The sequence below is a fragment of the Pristis pectinata genome, chromosome 8, assembly GCF_009764475.1.
Source record: "Pristis pectinata isolate sPriPec2 chromosome 8, sPriPec2.1.pri, whole genome shotgun sequence".
Taxonomy (NCBI): Eukaryota; Metazoa; Chordata; class Chondrichthyes; order Rhinopristiformes; family Pristidae; genus Pristis; species Pristis pectinata.
The window spans coordinates 42,469,559-42,488,607 of NC_067412.1; the positions used below are offsets into that span (position 1 = coordinate 42,469,559).

Consider the following 19,049-nt stretch of genomic DNA (forward strand, 5'->3'; position numbering starts at 1 on the left):
ATTCACCTGAGGGCAGACAGGATCTCAGTATACTATCTCAGTTGAGGGACACCATTATCTGTTTCCTCATTACAACACTGGAAATATTGTCAGCCTGTTTCTTAACGTATATTGGTCTGCTTGAAATATGTAATGTGGGTAACTGAGAGGGTAATTCATCCATAAATTCTATACTATAGGAATAAAATGGAAGGGATCATCCATTTGAATCATGTCTGATAGGAGTGAATAGAAAGTGGTGTTGGTCTTCTTTAATTGTATCAGAGTGAATGGGACCAAGGGGTTTGATCCTATGGAATCCTACTTTGAAAAAGGAATATTGAATGTAAGGAACTGGATCTGCCTCTAAAAAAATTAATTAGTTTTCACAGTGAAGAGAATGTGCCATTTTTAGAAAATGTGACAGGATGATACTATTTTTTCCTCACAATAAATCCCCCTTTTCTCTCTCCTTGTGGGCACCTATTAGCATTTTAAACAAATCCAGTTATTGTGGATTAACGATGAATTAATCTAACAGGCCTTACACTTCTAATTAAAACATCTATAATTCATTAAGAAAGAGTACTCATTAGGATGGAGAGCTGGTCATCAGCTTTTGGAGCAGGTCCCGATGTGAGCTCCTCCTCTCTTCCCATATTCCCAACACAACCGGACAGCTGCCAGCAGAACTGCATCTGTGAGAGTCTACCTGACAAGGGGAAGTACCTCTTCACAAGGACCTCCCCTGCCCCAGCTACGAGAAATCTACGATTTAGCCATGTGAAAAAAAACTGTACTGGGTGGACTTCAGAGATTAGTACCCATCTATTTAGATGTCACTGGTCTTTAATTGTTTTCTCTCTCTCTCTCTCTCGTGAGTTGGAACAACATGGCTGCTGAGATTGCGCAGAAAGAATGAAGAGTTAATAAAAATTCTGCATTTTTTCCTCTCTCTGGATTTCTGAAGGATCTAGATTGTGTTTTTTGGAGTCTACCCCACCCCCCACCCCCGTCTTTTTCCCCTCTGTCTCACTCACACACATTCCCTGTGGAACAGATAAAGAAGACCTGGGAAGCAGAAAATGACTGCAGGTAAATCTTGCAAGATATTAACAGTGCCCGCAACAAAAAACAAAGCACCTACCCGAGGGCAGAGGATTGCTGTGAATTAATGCGTCTGACTTGATCTAGTGAGCGGGAGGAGGCGGGACTGGGGGGGGGGGGGGGTTAATGTGGGGGAAGATCGGAGTCGATCCTGATTCCGATCGGCGTCGCAGAGCTCAGATCCGAAGTGGCCAGTGGTAGCTGGTTTTCCTGTCTAACGCATGCTTTGGATGTTCGATTTCTTTCTGCAGCAGGGAGACTGGACAGGATCAGCTGGGCATTTTAGTCCCTGATATTTTCAATTCCAAACTCTAATATCTTTTAAGAGGAGGAGGGAAAAGTACTGTTTGCAGGGAGAAATCTTTTCAGAAACTGAAGAAGCAACATCCGATGTAAGTCTACTTGGCTTTTCAATTTTTTTCCTCTGCAATGCTTTTCTCTCTTATTTCTCTCTCTCTCTCTCTCTCTCTCTCTGTGGCGTGTCTTTGAAGAGAGGAGAGGCCCCTTGGCTGACTGCTGATGCAGTCTCTATTGCCGGGTATATAGAAAGCTCGAACAGGATAACCTGTCTGCTAGTATCTGGAGGTCTGGCAATGCAAATTGCAGCCCACGGATTTTTTTTTAAACTGGCTTTAAGTGTAAGGCTGCCTGTCTTGAGAGGCATTGGCAGAGATCTGGAAGGGAGGAGGATTCAATGTAAGGAATGATTTTATTTATATGTGCATGTAAATATTACATTTGGAACTGTGTGCAAGGTTTTAGAATTACTAACCTGACTGATAGAAATACAGGGGCAACATGTTACTAACAGGCTGCTACACACTCTGGGATTTATCTGTGTCACTCTTGGTGTGGGGTATGGGGGGAGAGTGATCCTCGTGTCTCTTCTGTCAAATTAGGTGATGAAATTTCAGCAGCTTAACGGTTTACCACAGGTTATAAATATGTGATGTCCTGGCTGCATATCGACATTAATGTACTTGGATAGTACTCTTGATAGTTAAGCTCAAACCCCCAGTGGATGGTTGAAAGGTGGTGATAGCACTCTTGCCCCAGTCAGAAGGTTGTGGGCTAAAGTCCTGCTCTGGAGACAAACAGGACAGTGGAAGTATTGAGGGAATACAAAACTGTTTAAAGAGGTGTCTTTCATGATAGAAAATGTAAATGTAAAAGATGTTATGGCAAGTATATTACTGAAGAATTCTCCCAGCGTCCTGGCCAAAATTTATACTCCAATCTGCATCTCTAAAAAAAGGTGGCCTGGTTATTATCATATTGTTGTTTGTGGGAGCTTACTGTGCAAACTAATTTCTAATATCATAACAATGATTACACTTCAAAAAGAAATCGCCATTGAATGATAAATGCTTTGTAATGCCTGATGTGATCACAGGCACAAGATTTTTTTTTAACCATTAACCAAGCAAAAAAATGCAGTAATTTGTTAATTCTGTCATCAACCTGGTTATAAGGTTGAAAATTTATGCTGTCCATTCCAAAGATGCATGTCTTCCCTCTACCCATGGATAGTTTTGAACTGAATGACAGTTGTTTTCTCACTTCCAGGGTCTGCAATTTATGGGATTCCACCAATTTAAAACAAAAGCAGAAAATGCCGGCGGTTTTACCTCTTAAGGGTCATTGACCTGAAGTGTTAATTCTGTTTCCATTGCAACAGGTTTTTTTTGTTTTTCAAATATAAAACAAATGTCACATCCTGTTCTCACTTTTCCAATTGCAAGGAGGGAAGGGCTGGGGCTTCAGAGATGGTGACTGGTCCGTTGGCCATTAATCAAGCGTGGTTCAAGCCAGTGAGTGTCTGATGGACCATGGGGAGAGTCAGTGGAGTCCTACTTCCATGTTCCTATTCCTACCATGGACCAGACAAAGAAGAACCATGTTCACATCAAACCTACATTAAAATCACAGAACTACAAATTGATTAACTCAAAATAATTCACTTTGTGATTGTTCTGAAATGTGAAAAAAAATCCCTTATACTGATAACTCACTTCCATGGGACAGCTCAAAATAATTTGCCATCAGTAAATTACTTGGAAGTCATTATTACACAGGCAAATACAACAACCAATTTTCACCTAGCGAAGTCCTATAAATAGAAACAACATAATAATGCTTGTGGACAAATAAATGTTGGTCATGACGCTGGAAGTAGTCTACCATCCATTTTAAATTATATATTCAATATTTTATGTACGCTTTAACAGATAGTGTTTCAGTTCAACATTTTTTAAATCTGAGAAATGGCTCCACTGAGTATAGTACTCCCTCAACATGGCAAAGAAATTGGTTTAAATTGTATGCACAATTCTGGAATTGTGCTTGAACACATGTCCTTCTGATAGAGCTCAAACAGAGAGCCAACACATAACTTCACTCCTCATCCATTTCCACTAAATTCCTGGTCCTAGAAGTATTGTGTGGAGAATTAGCCTGCTTCTTTGTTGCAATTCTGAGCAAAAACAAAAATGTTTAAGGAAAACTAAGAGTAACGATCCTGGATGGTCACTAGCCCCAATGTGGTTGAACGTAGAATATCTTTCTCTTCCTTCTAATATGTGGTTATCTGCCTAGATCCTTGTATTCTAAACCTATCAGCACTAGTCTTTAGTAGAAAACCTGTATGCCCATAATTGCCCCTTTCCCTGACTGAGACTATTTGAGATTTCCTTGGAGACATATCACCATGGAGACAGCACAAAATGTATAATGGTTATCTTTGCTTTTTCCTTAGAAAATTATTAATGGCTGATTTTTGTTAATGCTGGCTGGGCTTTGTAGTTTTGCACACCCAAGAATTCTCAACTTTATTCTTAATTGTATATCACTAATACAACAAGAGTTAGGGTGATTAGTGTCGACAAAATCATGCTGAATACATTTCTGGTGATTTTACCTTGTGACTTCCAATTTCCTTGTCTTTGGTTCCCAACACATCTATAATTGTGAACCACAGCCAATTGGGTAGAAAGCAGATACAAGAGCCTGCAGATGCTGGAATCTGGAGCAACAAACAATCTGCTGGAGGAACTCATCCTGATGCAGGGTTTTGACCCAAAGCGTTGACGATTCCTTTCCTCCCACAGATGCTGCATAACCTGCTGAGTTTCTCCAGCAGATTTTTTTGTTGGATAGAAAGCAGAATCTATTACCAAACTGGATGATCCTTGACTCTCATGCAACCATTGTTCCCCATGTCCAATGATTTCATAACTAATAAACACATGTTCAAAGGGAAACAAATGAGTGTTTTTATGATTATTTCCCCCAAAGTTTGTGTGTTTTTAAAGTCTTTCTGTTAACTTGCATGATAGGAGCTGCCACAGGACACTTTTCTGTAAATATTTGTTCTTTCACTTCTATGATTCATACCAACTTTATTGGAATCTGATTATACTTATAAAATAATGACCAACAAAACATCAAATATGCTATGGAGACATTTTTTCTGCCTGTCCTCTCAATAAAACTAACTTAAGTAATTCCTTCCCCTACATGATTAATGAAATTCTGGTGTTATTGGTGACACACACAATCAGAGAACCATTCAGAATTTGGAGAGACCACAGTAGGTCAGATTGTTTTCTTAAAAAAATAAATAAAATAATTTAAAAAAAAATTGTTTCCACTACCAGGAACATATTTAACCAAAAGAACACAGATATAACTAATTCACCAAAGAATCAAAAGTGAGAAAATATCACATGCACAATAGCCATACAGCATGGAAACAGGCCCTTCTGCCCAATGAGTCCACCCCAAAGATCGACCATCCATTTACATTAACTCTACAATAATCCTTTTATTTATTCGCCTCATTATCATCAACTCCCCCTGATTCAAGCACTCGCCTACGTATTAGGGGCAATTTACAGTGGTGAAATAACCTGCCAACTTGCACATATTTGGGATTTGGGAGGAAACTGGAGCACCTGGAAGAAATCCACACAGTCACAGGAGAACATGCAAACTCCACACAGGCAGCACCAGAAGTCAGGATTGAACCCAAGTCCCCAGTGCTGTGAGGCCTGTTATATGGAGAATGTTTGAAATTCATACAGGCTGCAGGTTAGCCCAATCCACCTCCTTGACATCAATCAAACGTAAATTATTGTGCGAACCCTCCAAAGGACAGACTATCCGATCACACAGCACCATAATGAAACACAATCCTTGCCTCACCCAACATGGACATGCACAACAAGTGTCACTGCCAGGAATAAGAAGAATGAGAATTCCCTTCCCATAAATCGGGGTGCTAAACCTAACCATGTGCCCTAGCTGTTACCCTGGAATCAATCAGTCAAGAAACCTGCAAATCCATAAATTATTATGATTTGGAATTTGGTGTCTAAAAGGATCTTGGAAAAAATTCAGTAGTAACTTTCAGAAGGAATTTGGATAAATTCTTGAAAAAGAAATGTTTGCAAGAAGCAGAACTAATAGTTTGCACTCTCAATGAGTCTACTCAGGCATAATGAGTTGAGTGGCTGCCACCTGAGGTGAATTAATCTATTCAGTATCTAGAACAAATGAATGTTCTGGTCTCTACTCTCAAAATCCAGTGATTTATCATAGGAACAGGTGGAGGCCACTTTGAGCCTCCAGCCAGTTCTCCCATTTAATGAGATCATGGCTAATCCATGATCTAACTCCAGATACCTGCCTTTATAGTATCCACTGTTTCTCATTTTCCACCTTTTGACAAGTATTCTGATTTGTTTAGGACCATTTAACTATATGGAATAATATTTGCCACGATTTTATCCAATTGATTAATTTATCTTTTTTATAATTTATTGCTTTCATCCACTCTACTCACAGTTCTGCCTTTCTTTCATTATTACATTTAATAAATATACTGAGTAACTAAGGCCTCAACATAGATCCTTATGGTACACCAGTTGTCACATTATAGCAATCAGATGGGACTTCCACAATCTTCTCAACCATTTCTTTCAAAGCAATGGGAATAGGTGGGACTTGGCACTCATTAGTGCCATTATTTTCCTTCTTGTTGTGACTTTGCTTCTTTTAATTATGTCCCCATCCCTGATCCAATATTACTTGGAATGCCCCTGCCTTGAATCGGGGGGAATTCCGCTGCTGTAAATACTTGCACAAGTAATTAATCAACACAACTGCTATTGCTTTACTTTCATTTCAACATCAACTTGATGCATTTTAAAGATGGTCTATTTTGCTATTGACTACCCTTTTTTAACAAAAATTGTAAAGATTTTTGTTGATTTTAGTATCCTTTTCAAACTCCCTTTTTGTCAATGTTATTATGTCACTGTTTGCTAAATATGATAGATACAAAGAACAGTCATGCCAGCTTTTGCATTAATTGTATATTTTCCTTTAGTTTTATTTTGTTCCTTTTCTCATTAGTTGTCCATGACTGGCTTTCATTTGGAAAGTAGAGTTACCAGTATTAACTATCATATAAATAAATAAATAGATTTATTTGAGCACCTCCTACTGATCTTGTAATTCTGCTCATTGACAGAGTTTTCCAGTTTATCATGTCGATGTCTCATTAAAGAAATTCTTACATAAATTTAGAAACATAAGAGGCATTTGTCATTTTTCCCTTTCAAACGCAATACCAAATAGCTATGCTATTAACCAACTCTGGCTTATTACTCATTAATAAATACAATATGACCTGCTCCCTTTTAGTTTCTAGGACCTATTGTTGCAATAAATTTGCTGAATTCGCTTGAGAACATGAGCTAGAATACATTCAGGAAAAGACCTGAGTTAGTTTGTTTGTCTCAATCTTTGAAAGTTAAAATCCCTCATTTAAACTATAATCTCTTTCCTTCATGTTTGTCTAATCTCTGCACTTATATGTTCTACCACTTTATAGCTGTCATTGGAGCCCTCCAAACCACTCCCACTGTCGTCTTAAATCCTTGCCTATTTCTTATAACCACTTGTAAACTCTCCATTATCTGCTTTCTCAAATTATGTTATTTCAGTGCTGTGATATTTAATCCTCAATCACTGGTGCTGTCCATCTATCAATTTTCCTATGTTTCCTACCAATTGTGTAACCTGGATTTAGTTCCCAGTCCTGACCATCTTGGGGCCATGCTTCTGTAATGCTCACTATGTCATTACCCTGCAGTTCATTCAGTGCTTTGTACACGGTGATTGTGTAAAAAGTGCATGTCATGACCTCACATTTTAACCTATTCTAATTATTTTAATGGTGTACTTGTTATTTCTTTCTCCTGTTTCAATTAATTTGTCTTTTTGCTGAATGATTTTGCTTTGGTTTTGATATTTATTAGGAAAGCACAGAAGGTCCTTAGAAAAATATTAGCAGGTCAAATCAAGGAAAATGCTAAGATGTTTTATAAATACACAAAGGGAAAGAAAGTTAACAAATAGTAGGAGCTGTTGCCAACCAAAATGGTACCTGAGTATGGAGGTGAAAGAGACGTCGAGTGCTAAAAGAATACTTACCACCTGTTTCCCTGAAAGAAGGGAGTGTTAGACATTGATACTGAAGAGAAGAATATGAAATGTTAGAAATGGTAAACAAGGAGAAAGGACATTTTAAGGGGACCAGCTTATTTAAAAGGGAATAAGTTGCCAGGCCTGGATAAAATGTATCCACATTCTTAAGGAAAACAAGGTGGGGAGTGGCAGAACTCATCATCTTGTAGTCCTTCCAGGCTATGGGTGTGTTGCCAGAGGACTAGAAGACTGTGAATATGGTATTGTCATTTAAAAAGGGAGAAAGAAGTAAACGAGATAGTTGGCCTAACATTGGTAGTGAAGAAATTATTGGAAAATATTCTGAGACTGTTAATCAAGGCGGGGTGGGGGGGGGGGGGGGAAGGAGCAGACGTAATTGAGGATGAAATTAGGGAGTGATGAGGGGGATATAATGAGAGAAAGCAGGCTGTGGAGAGGTTATGGATGGATTTAAGAAACAGGCAAGGATTTAAGACTGCAGTGGGAGTTGAATATAGGGCCTAGGCAGCAGCTGTGAAGTAGCACAGGTTAATCAAGGGTTTTTTAAGGGAAGGTTCTGTCTGACTAATGATTCACCCTCTTTGTTACCTCCTCAAAAATTCAATGATGGAAGTGCATTTGATTTTAGCAGGGCTTTTGACATAGTGCTACACGGCAGACTGATCAGGAAATTAGCCCATGGGATCCAAGGGAAAGTGGCATGTTGCATTCAAAATTAGCTCAGTGGGAGAAAGCAAAGGATAATGGTCAAGGGGAGTTTTACTGAGTGGAAATCTGTATATAATGTGGTTCTGCAGGGCTTTGTTATAGATCCCTGGCTTTTTGTGTCTATATAACTATCTAGATTTAAATGTAGGGACAATGTTTAAGAAGTTTGCTCCATACTGATCGCTGGAAAGTGGGATTAACTTAAAAAGATCCTTTTTGGGCTGGCATGGATATGGGAAGCCGGATGATCACCTTTCTGTGATTTTTCTATGATTACTTTTTCCATTTGAGCCCTCTCCCACTTAGTCATTTAAAGTCGTTCTGACTAACCCATTCTTTCAACATACAGTATACCTGAAGCTGAGGGAAGACCTAATAAAAGTTTATAAGATTGTGAGAGGCATAGATATGGTAGACGGTCAGAATTTTTTCCCCGGGTAGAAATGTCAAATATTAGAAGAGATCCATTTAAGGTGAGAGGGGGTAAGTTTAAAGGATCCAGCGCAGGTGCTTGGGACGGACTGCGAGGGGTAGTGGTGGAAGCAGGTATGGTAGTGGCATTTAAGAAGCTTTTAGATAGACACGTGAATATGCAGGGAATGGATCATGTGCAGGCAGAAGAGATTTAGCTTAATTTGGCATTGTGTTCAGTGCAGACATAGTGGGCCGAAGGGCCTGTTCCTGTGCTGTTCTGTGTTCTAGGTACCTGATTCCAGCTTGCTTCACATGGAGACTGTCTTAACGTATACTTCCTTTCTGTCGTAGTACTGGTGGTAGTATCCCACAAAAGGGATCCTTCTTTCCACAATACTGCTTCAGCCATGTGTTTGCCTCCTTAATCTTTATTTCTCTGTGCTAATTTGCATATCCAGAGATTATGGAACTTGTATGTTGCTTTATGTTAGTTCCTGGCTCTTGGCACTCTCCAGACTAGATTTCTTGCCTATTTTCTCCCTATATTGTTGGTCGCAATGTGGATGACAGTTATTTGATCCTAACCCTTACCACTTGAATAGTCTAGTTTGGACTGTCTCACATGTTGGCATCAGGCATTCATTCATAGGATGTGCAGGCTATTGGCTGGCCATCCCCCTGTGGGCCTGAAGTGGCTTCCTATCAATTTCAGAAGGGAGTCAGTGGTCACCTGCATCGCAATGGGTCCAGAATCACATTTGGACAGACCAGATAATAATGGGAAATTTCCTTATGGGTTTTTACAACAATCCGGTTTCATGGGCACCATTGCAGATTTTGGACATTTTAAAAATTTCCAGTTTCATTTAGTTACTTGAATTTCAATACCTTAACTCACATGGTAGAATATGAATTTGTGTATTCAGATCAGTAGTCCAGTAAATTAACCGCTGTGCTACTGTGCCACACACAGTTGGGCAACATCCAATGTGGTGCTCCATGTTGCTTACAAATAAAATATTTATCTCCCTTCCTCCTAATTGTTAAATCTGCTACAACTACAACATTATGCTGTAGTTCATCTCTCCTGCTCCTGAGTGCTATGGTCAGCTTTCTAGTTACACTTCTGACAGATTCACTCTATTTTCTCACAGATAGCAAATAAATTGTTATCTGTTGGATAATATCATTTCTGAGGTTTCTCATATCTGGATTCCTCCACCAGTTACACCAACCCTGTTCTGATCTTACACCTCTGCAGGCTGACTGAGATCTGGAACCAACTGTATGGATGTTCCTGCCTCTCTTATGTACTGTGGTGTCTCCAATTTACAGCCCAGTGCAGTGACTGAGCTGAAAAAATTGAGGATCCCCTTTTGCAACCTCATTTATATGGGATATTCTCATTGCTCACAAATTTGTTGCCTGGACACACAATCTGTATTACAATTTCTTCTTCCATATTACTTATAGATGTACATTTTTAAACAATACTTTTTAGCTTTAACTGGTTAGATAACAAAAAAAAACTCCAATCAGTTCTAACCATTGTCTGCTCTCATACAATCTCTGCCTTCAATTCTCCCATTTTCACAGGCTGTTTTCTGTCAGGCTAACTCCCCTCTTCCTTCCCTCATTTTTTTCAAGTAGAGAAAAATACCCAGTAAAAATTATGAATGATACTGCAGTCACATGGTGATATGGGAACTTCAAGTGATGACTAGGCTGATAATGGGAGGCTTAATGAATTTGTTTGTAGTCTTGCCCAGTACGTGGGAATGTTGAGTGAAGTAAAAGCAGAAAATGCTGGACTAAGGTTATCAAGCTGAGATGGAATGTTGAATGCTCCTCACTCCAAACATGCTATCTCAGCAGCTGAACATTTACAGCATATTCTGCTTTATTTCTTATTTCCAGCAACTGCAACTTTTTGCTTTTTGAATCCTCAGTGAAAGTTTGGGATATGACTTTGCTGCTTGTGTTAGATTTTTAAGATAGATGGATGATTAATAAAATTGCCACCTTTTATTTGGGTGAATGACAGACTTGTCCACAAAGGTCATCACGTCCTGCTTGGTCTCTGGCTTTTACCAAGTTACCTGACCTTAGCCAAAACAATGTGATGGGTATTATAATGGGGCTCAGAGAACCTGAAGTTTGGAAAGGGAAACTGTGATGCTCTAGTGCAGTAAAAGGTGCACATGTGTTTATCATGGGAGGTTTGGGTCACACTAAGCATCAGTGTCCTCTTTTACAGCTCTGTCTCATCCCTAGTCACATATCCTGACCTCAGTTACTAACATAGAATAGTTTGGAAGCAATAGAGGGTTACAGGCATGTTGCAAGAGTCAAGTGCCCTGAGAGGTGAAGAGAGAATATAAATCAGTATATACATAAGATTTCAGTGGAAAGAGCAGTATGGTTCCATCGCTAAGTCTGCATCTGTCTGTTGCTGATTTTATTACGTGCAACAGATGGCTCCATTCTGACATCCAGCAGGCTAATGAGGAAGAGACGTGATTCTTGGAGCATCTACAATGAGGAAGAGATGTAATTCCTGGATCAGTTCGACTATAGCGATGTGTAAATGCAGAGGGAAGAAAGACAATGACAGACAGTGAGAGTAGAGGCTAATGAGTCTGACAGTCAGAAACAATGGGAGTCAGAGAATACGAGGGCACAATGTGAGCAAGAAGGGAGGGAATATGAGGGAGCCAGAGATGGAGACAACAGAGATAGATGCAGAGAGTGAGTGAGGAAGGTGAGCACTCAGAATGACTTCATGAGAGAGGAGCCAGAAACACTTGTCACTTGGGAACATAGTGATGTATTAGACAGAAAAAGAGAGAAAACCTGAGATCAGCTGCCAAATGGAAAGAGCAAGTCAGAAAGAAATACAATCTGAAAAGTGAGAGAGCATATAATCTGTTTTTCTGCTGGTGCAGTTTTTAAACTGAAGTGGTTTTAGAATTTTTTGTAACATTTTGGGCAATGCTTAGTCCACGAATGTGTGATTCCCTCATTCCATCTCTAAGACCACCTAATATTCACCTCCATAATATCATCTGCCTCTAACACTACAGCCTGTCTGCTGCTTAAACCAACATCAATGCTCATGTTGCCTCCCAACTCAATTATTCAAATGATCCCTTGACCAGTCTCCCATCCTTCACCCTCCATCAACTAGCTCATCCAAAATTCTGCTCATATTTCTTTGTGACATAAAAGGAAATCATTTAGCCCATTGAGTCTATGCCACCTCTCAGAATAATCCCATTCCTCCACTACACATTAATTCCCCCTGTTTCTCTTACCACCCATATATGAGGGATACATTTACAGCAGCTAAATTAACCTAAACCAGCACATTTTAGGGGTGTAGGAGAAAACTGGAACACTCAGGAGAAATTCACGTAGTCACAGGAAGAGCATGCAAACTCCAGACTGATAGGCTCAGAGGCTGGGCTTAAACCTATGTTCTGGAAGCATTGTGGTAATAGCACTGCCTGCTTCATCACTGTGCCATCTCTGCTGCTGCTGGTTTGTATCGAGTCCACATATCACCATATGTCCTTACTGACACCTAGTCTACCAGTGCCTTAAGTTACATTGTCATTCTTGTGTTCATATTTCTCCAGACTTCTGCCACCTCACCCTCCCTCTTCCTGTCTCTCATTAATCTTCTTCCAATGTACACCTCAAAGAAGTTTACATTTCTTCATATCTGACCATTTGAGATGGATATCAACACTGCCAACCATGACTACCTACCCACAGCTGTTTTGTCCCTCAATTCTGAGAATTATTTACTAAAACTATATTTTCTATCCTCCCCAAGACACCTTAAGATCTACCCCATGACCTGGCCTTTGGTCTTCTTTTGCTTGTTTTTTTTTGTTTGATTATTCTCCTGTGAACCAACTTCAAGCATTTTCCTATATATTAAATTTGCTAAATAAGTGCAAATTATTGTCAATTCCTATGTAAGATCAGGCTGGTCAATGTTTTGCATTTTAGCCTGCCATTAGCCTGCTCCTTCCTTGGTATTGTTCATAGCTTGAATCTGGGATCTTCCCCATTTGTTGCTTGAGTATCACGCAGGACAATTATTTGTTGTTGCAAATGTGAATCTAGACTACCTGGGTCTTGTTGCTGAGGTACACAGAATCGGTATTGCTATAGGTACATGCAGCTATTTTTAAAGTATTCCCGAAAGACCTTCTGTCCATTATAAGTTGCTTGAAAAAGGCTTTCTCAATGATGCTTGATACTTTTGTCATCAAGTAGGGGTATACATTGATTTATAGAAGTGGGGGAGGGATTAGCAAAGAATATGAAAAAATTCTTAGCAATAAAGGCATTTAAAAAAACCCAGCCTCCTAGCAACCAGGCTCCACTGGCAACCATGGAGAGGATTATACTCTCTTGCATTGTGATTCCTGGGTTGGATTAACTGGTGTATGGTTGGTGGTATTTTGAAATGTTAAAGCTTTTAACCCTCGCTGGTCAAAAATGATCTTTGGTTGTTCTATCCTGGGAAAAAACTTTTAAAAAATTGGTTGCTGGTATTGGAAGATGTTCCTCTCTCATTCAGCAATCCCTATTTTCCACCCCCTACTTCAATTTCAAACAACCCTAAACCATACCAGCGTCCCTAGATGCAGACTAACATTGGATATTGTTTTGACGGGCTGGACTGAGGATAATCTTAACACTCTTTTTTGACTGTCACCATTATTTGAGTGCTATTTAACAATAGCATCAGGGTCAAACTCAATGGTCACCTAGAGTCCATCCAGGACAAATTCCATGGTCCCCACAGTCCCTCCAGGACAAACTCAAGGACCATTCACCGTCTGGGACATTAACCTAATTTCAGCCCCTTCTCAGCACAAAGGAGCAGGATACTCTTCCCCCCTGCCAACCCCCAACTTTCCTGACCAGCTGAGCTGTGGCCCAGCTGTGCCTGAGGAACTGCCCTGAGGGAGGTAACTGAAAAACAAAAGGCGGGAAATGCTGGAAATCTGCAATAAACCCATAAAATGCTGTAAATATTCGGCAGGTCAGGTAGCATGTATGGATTGAAGTGCAGTTACCGTGTCGGGTCGGTGCAGGATGACTGTTCCTGTCGGTGGCAGGGTACGTCCGGCCCGCCCCTCTCTGTCGGCTGCCCAATTAATTTGCCGCAAATGCAGTTATTTACAGCACTCTGAGCCTCTGTGAGTCTGAACGTTGTTCACCCTGCACTTCCCCTCTCCCGTTACTGACCCGTGAGAAGCGGCCGCCTTCCACAGCAGCACGCCCCAACCCACCTCCTCCCCATTCCTACCCGCACTTCGCCTGACCCCCCCACCTCCCTCCTCCCCTAACCCCTCCCCCTTCCCCCTCCCCTCCCTCCCCCACTCCCCTTTCCCCTTTCTCCCCTCCCCTCTCCTCTCTCCCCCTTCTCTCCATCCCCCTACCCTCCCTCTTGTCCCCCCTCCTCCCCTCCTGTCCTCCTCCCTCCCTCCCTCCCCCTCTCCCCCTCCCTCCCTCTCCCTCCTTCCTCCCCACCTCCTACTCCCTCCCCTCTCCCCCTCTCTCCCCCGCCCCCCCTCTCCCCCCTCCCTCTTCCCTCTGCCCCCCCTCGCTTCTCTCTCTCTCTCTCTCTCCCACCCCCCCCCCTCCAGAGGTCAGGACTGAACCCTTTTCTTTTGTCCTTTCAGTTTCTTGAAGGCTACTCTATGAATGGTCATAACTTTTTGTTTTGCAGGAAGTTACAATATTTGCCCATATGTAAAAGCTAATTTGGTAGAAATAATCATTCTCTGTGGGGGTGAATGATAATTTGAAATCTGTTATTTCCCTTTAGCGAATATTTCTGTAAAGCGATTATTAATTAGGTTCTGTTGGGAGTTAAAAATAGTGGTTTCTTTATATATATAAGAAAACTATTTGGTATATGCTGATTGCATGTATAGTCTCACTGTTGACATTGCCTGTTTTTTTTACTGCACTGTTCTCCAGTCACTTGTTTTGTGATAAAGGTCAGACATTTTACTGGTAATCTTTGCTGGGGAGTGGGTGAGAGTTCAATACAGAGTTTGGGGATTGGGGGCGAGCAACAAATATACCTAAAACATCTGCCCCCACCCAGCAAAGCAAGGTGGCAGATAGAGCTGCTGGATTCTGTGTTCTATTTGGGAGATAATGTAGGCTGGGTGGAAAGATGAGGTAGGGGAATGTCAAAGTTTCATCCACTGCATACAGACCAGGTCATTTCACCCTCCTCTGTATGTGAATTACATGCCAGTCTTTGTCAATAATTATTTTCTCTCTCTGTCTCTCCCTCTTTCTCTGTCTCTTTCTTACTTCTCTTGCCTCACTTTTACTGATGTGGTTTTGTACTGGATATTTTTTAAATTGAACTCAAACTTTAAATCTGGCATAGATTTAAACCACACTCATTGGATTATCACTCCTCCCTCTTACCTCTTTCTACTGGCAATCGTCACTGTACACTAAGAGTCCTGATGCAGGATCCCGACCTGAAATGTCAACCACCCCTTTGCCAGCACAGATGTTACTTGACCCCCTGAATTCCTCCAGCACTTTTTTTTGCATTGGATTATCAGTCCAGTCCTCTGGAATACTGATCCAATAATATGCACCATCTTACTTGATAAGATAATGAACATTTTGGCTGATTTAGTTCAATTTCATTCTTTCCGCCCAATGAACAGGACTGGAAGAGGGATCTTTTAAGCTTGCCAGAGATTATTTTGCATTTCGTGCACTCAGGCAATTTTGTAACCAGCCTCCTGAACTGAATGAGTGGTTTCATCTGTTTTGGGTAAAGAGCTAATGCTGACTTTGACCTCACACTGTGTGACCATTATCTGCATTGGTCTGACTGCAGCCCAACATTGTGTGTTACTCAATTGAGTTAAGGGGTATGCATGCATTTTCTGTGACGCAGCTTTTGACAATGAGAAGGTGAGGGTGCAGGGGGAGTATGCAGGGTGGTTGCCCTTCAGTTTCTCAGAGTCAAGAATAACTTTCTTCCGCATAGTGGAAGGTGCCTTTGTCATTTCTTTTGACATGTTTTCCACACCGGCCATTCCACACCAGAGGTCTTGGGGCAAGGAGATCCAAGACAATTGGTGACAAGCTGTGCTGCACGGACTTAACATGCACACTCACGTGTGATTCTCCCCCCACACACAGATGTACTCCATCCAGACACACATTTTTATCCATGACTGTCACATTCCCCCCTCCTATTTCCCACTCACCTAACCCTTCCATCCTTCCTGGTCTCCCCCTCTCTTTCTCAAAATACTAGCCTCACTCAGCCTGCTCCCTTCCATCACTTCTCCAACTTCCATGCACTTTCACCCCATCACTCCCCTTTCTCTCTCACCTGCTGTCTCTCTCCAATTTCCTCCAGTTCTCCTCTTTCCCTCCCACTTTGCCACCCACTTCTCCATTTCCTTCCTGCTTTATTTGCTCCATCCCCTGCTTTCCCTTTTACTTCTATACCGCAGCCCCCTCCTCCAGTCTTAAGCAGCTCATCTGTTCTTGGAGTGAGGTACACACACTGTTCAGCTGCATGAATTGCATGTCAGTGCAAACTGCTCTATGGCCCACGTCACCCAGAAACCACCATTTGATTTGCCATGACAGCTCAAATGCAGGTAGCAGTGAACATGTAGAACAAAGGCATCATAAGTGCAGCCCAGATACTGGGCACTGACCTGCATGATTTCAAACTTATAGTTGGGACATCAGCTTGACTCTGAGGGAGTGGAAACAATTTACTTCCAACATAGGGCATGGTGAGGAAACAGCACCTTGCACCATTGGAAGCTTGCAATCCAGTAAAGCAGAACAACCAAACAAAAGGGAATGAAATATTGTGGGTTCCCTGAATAAATAGCATCAATGATCTTCCGATGGAACTGTGGATAGAAAACAATCAGATCTTAAGGATATCACCAGACATCAGCTTGGAAGAAGGCATTTGAAAATAGAGAGCTGTTGCCCCTCAGCTCCAGAGACCCTGAGCTCTGGTACAGTCAGAGTAGAGTTTCCGTGGGTTTCCCCCTGGATGCTTCAGTTTCCTCCCACGTCCTAAAGAGGTGCTGATTGTCAAGTTAATTAATACTGTAAATTATCACATGTAGGTGGGTGATAGGAGAAGAAGGAAGAGTTGATGGGCATGTGAGAGAGAATAGGTTACATGGAAATTCGTAGGGGAATGAAATTGATGGGATTGTTCTGAGAGCCAGCATAGTCGTTCTTAAGTATGAACTCTGTTCCTCATTCCACAGTTGATGCTTGAAATGCTAAGTTCATAGACATAGATGTACAGCATAGAAATAGGCCCTTTGGCGCACTGCTTCTATGCTGACCATCATGCCTATCTATACGGAATCCTGATGCAGGGTCTCGACCAGAAACATTGACTATCCCTTTGCCTCCACAGTTTCTTTTTTGCTCCTATCTATACCAATTCCACTTGCCTGCATTGATTCTATGTCCCTCTATGCCTTGCTCATTCCACTACCTGTCAAGCTGCCTTTTAAATGTTTTCACTGTTCCTGCCTCCGTCACCTCTTCTGGCAGCTCATTCCAGATTCTAAATACTATTTGTGTGAAAAAGTTACCCCTCTGATCCCACTTAAACCTCCACTTTGTCACCATAAACCTATGCCCTCTAGTTTTATACACCTCTACCGTGGGAAACAGACACTGATTATCTGCCCTATCTATGCCTATCATAATCTTATAGACCTCTATCTTGTCAGCTCTCAGCCTCCTTTGTTCCACGGAAAAAAGACCCAGACAATCTGATCTTTCCTGATAACTCAAGCCCTCCAATCCAGGCAACATCCTTGTGAATCTTTTCTGCACCCTCTCTACCTTAATTAAGTGTTTCCAGCATTTTCTATTTTCATTTTATATCCTTCAAAGAGTTGGCACAGGCACAATGGGCCAAACTGTCTCCTGCTGTTCTGTATTCTATGATTTATGAGGGTATTTTTGTTTATACAGACCTTGGGAGGTTTGTGTGTTGCTACAATTTTCTAATAAAGTAAGTACTCAGAAGGTCAGGCAGCATCTGTGGAGAGAGAAATGTTGTTAACATTCCAGGTCAATGATTTTGCATCAGACTGAACGACCTGAAACATTAATTCCTTGTTGCTCTCTGCAGGTGCTTTGTGATCTCTCAGGTACTTCTAGCGTTTTTGTCTAAATGTCGATTTTCCCTGATCTGTATTATTTTGCTTTTGCCACTGCAATAATGTATTGTTGACGGGGAGGGGGAGAAAAGAGAAAATAGAGGGAAAGATCAGAAATGAAGGGTTGTATGGGATGAAGTAAAAATGCCCATTTGGGTGGAATATTGGGTTGAACATGATTTCATTTTTCTTAGTGCTTTCATCTGAGTCTAATTTGGATCAACATTCCTTTGTTGCTTGCAAGTGCTCCTCCTGAAAGAAATTGCAACTATCTCAATTGTGTTACATTTGGAAGTAGCCCAACACTGTAAACTGCTGTATTTGATGATAATTGATTCTGAGCAGGGTTCCTACTCCATATGCTTCCTGTCACCATGGGTACCTACCTTCACCCTGTAACATGGTTCACCTCCATCACATCTGCCCTACCCCAGCACAAATGCAGTGGAAATTTTCATCCATGCCATGTGTCAGCATTCTCAATTACTCCAACACTTCCTATAGCTTGATCTCTATTCTCCATGTCCTACCTGTCCTCCCACTCACCCATTAATTCATCTCTCTCACTCTATTTTACTCCCTGTCCCTGCTTTGAAACTTCAGACCCCTCCATGCCTTGCCTCCTCCTTACCTCTGCCACCTTGTTCAAAAGAATGAAAGGACCTCCATTAATATGCCCAATTTCATAGCTTCAGGATGTCCCAGGGTGGTTCACAGGCGATGAGCTGCTTTTAAGAGAGAATCAATATTGTGATGTGGGGAATTGCAGAAACTGATTTGTTCACAAATAGTAATGTGCCAGTGACCTGATAACATTAGTTATGGAGTCATACAGCACAGAAATAGCCCTTTCAGCCCACCAAGTCCATGTCAACTACCAAGCACCCATTTACCCCAATCCCATTTTCTTCTCCCCACATTCCCATCAATTTCCCCTAGACTCTACCACCCACATACACACTAAGGGCAATTTACAGTGGCCAATTACCCTATCAATCTACATGTCTTTGGTAGTGGAAGAAAACCTGAGCAGCCAGTGGAAACCCACACGGTTACAAAGAGAACATGCAAACTCCACACAGATAGCACTGGAGATCAGGATTG

At 41.3% G+C, this 19,049-nt stretch overlaps 1 protein-coding gene across 1 annotated transcript in view; it reads left to right on the forward strand.

Annotated features, from left to right (window-relative positions):
- Positions 1 to 725: 725 nt before the first annotated feature.
- Positions 726 to 19,049, forward strand: part of LOC127573740 (transcription factor 20) — a 45,254-nt gene continuing 26,930 nt past the window's right edge. The window contains exon 1 of the mRNA XM_052022222.1: positions 726 to 1,074. The gene's annotated coding sequence lies outside the window, so the exon portion shown is untranslated. The remainder of the gene's footprint in view (positions 1,075 to 19,049) is intronic.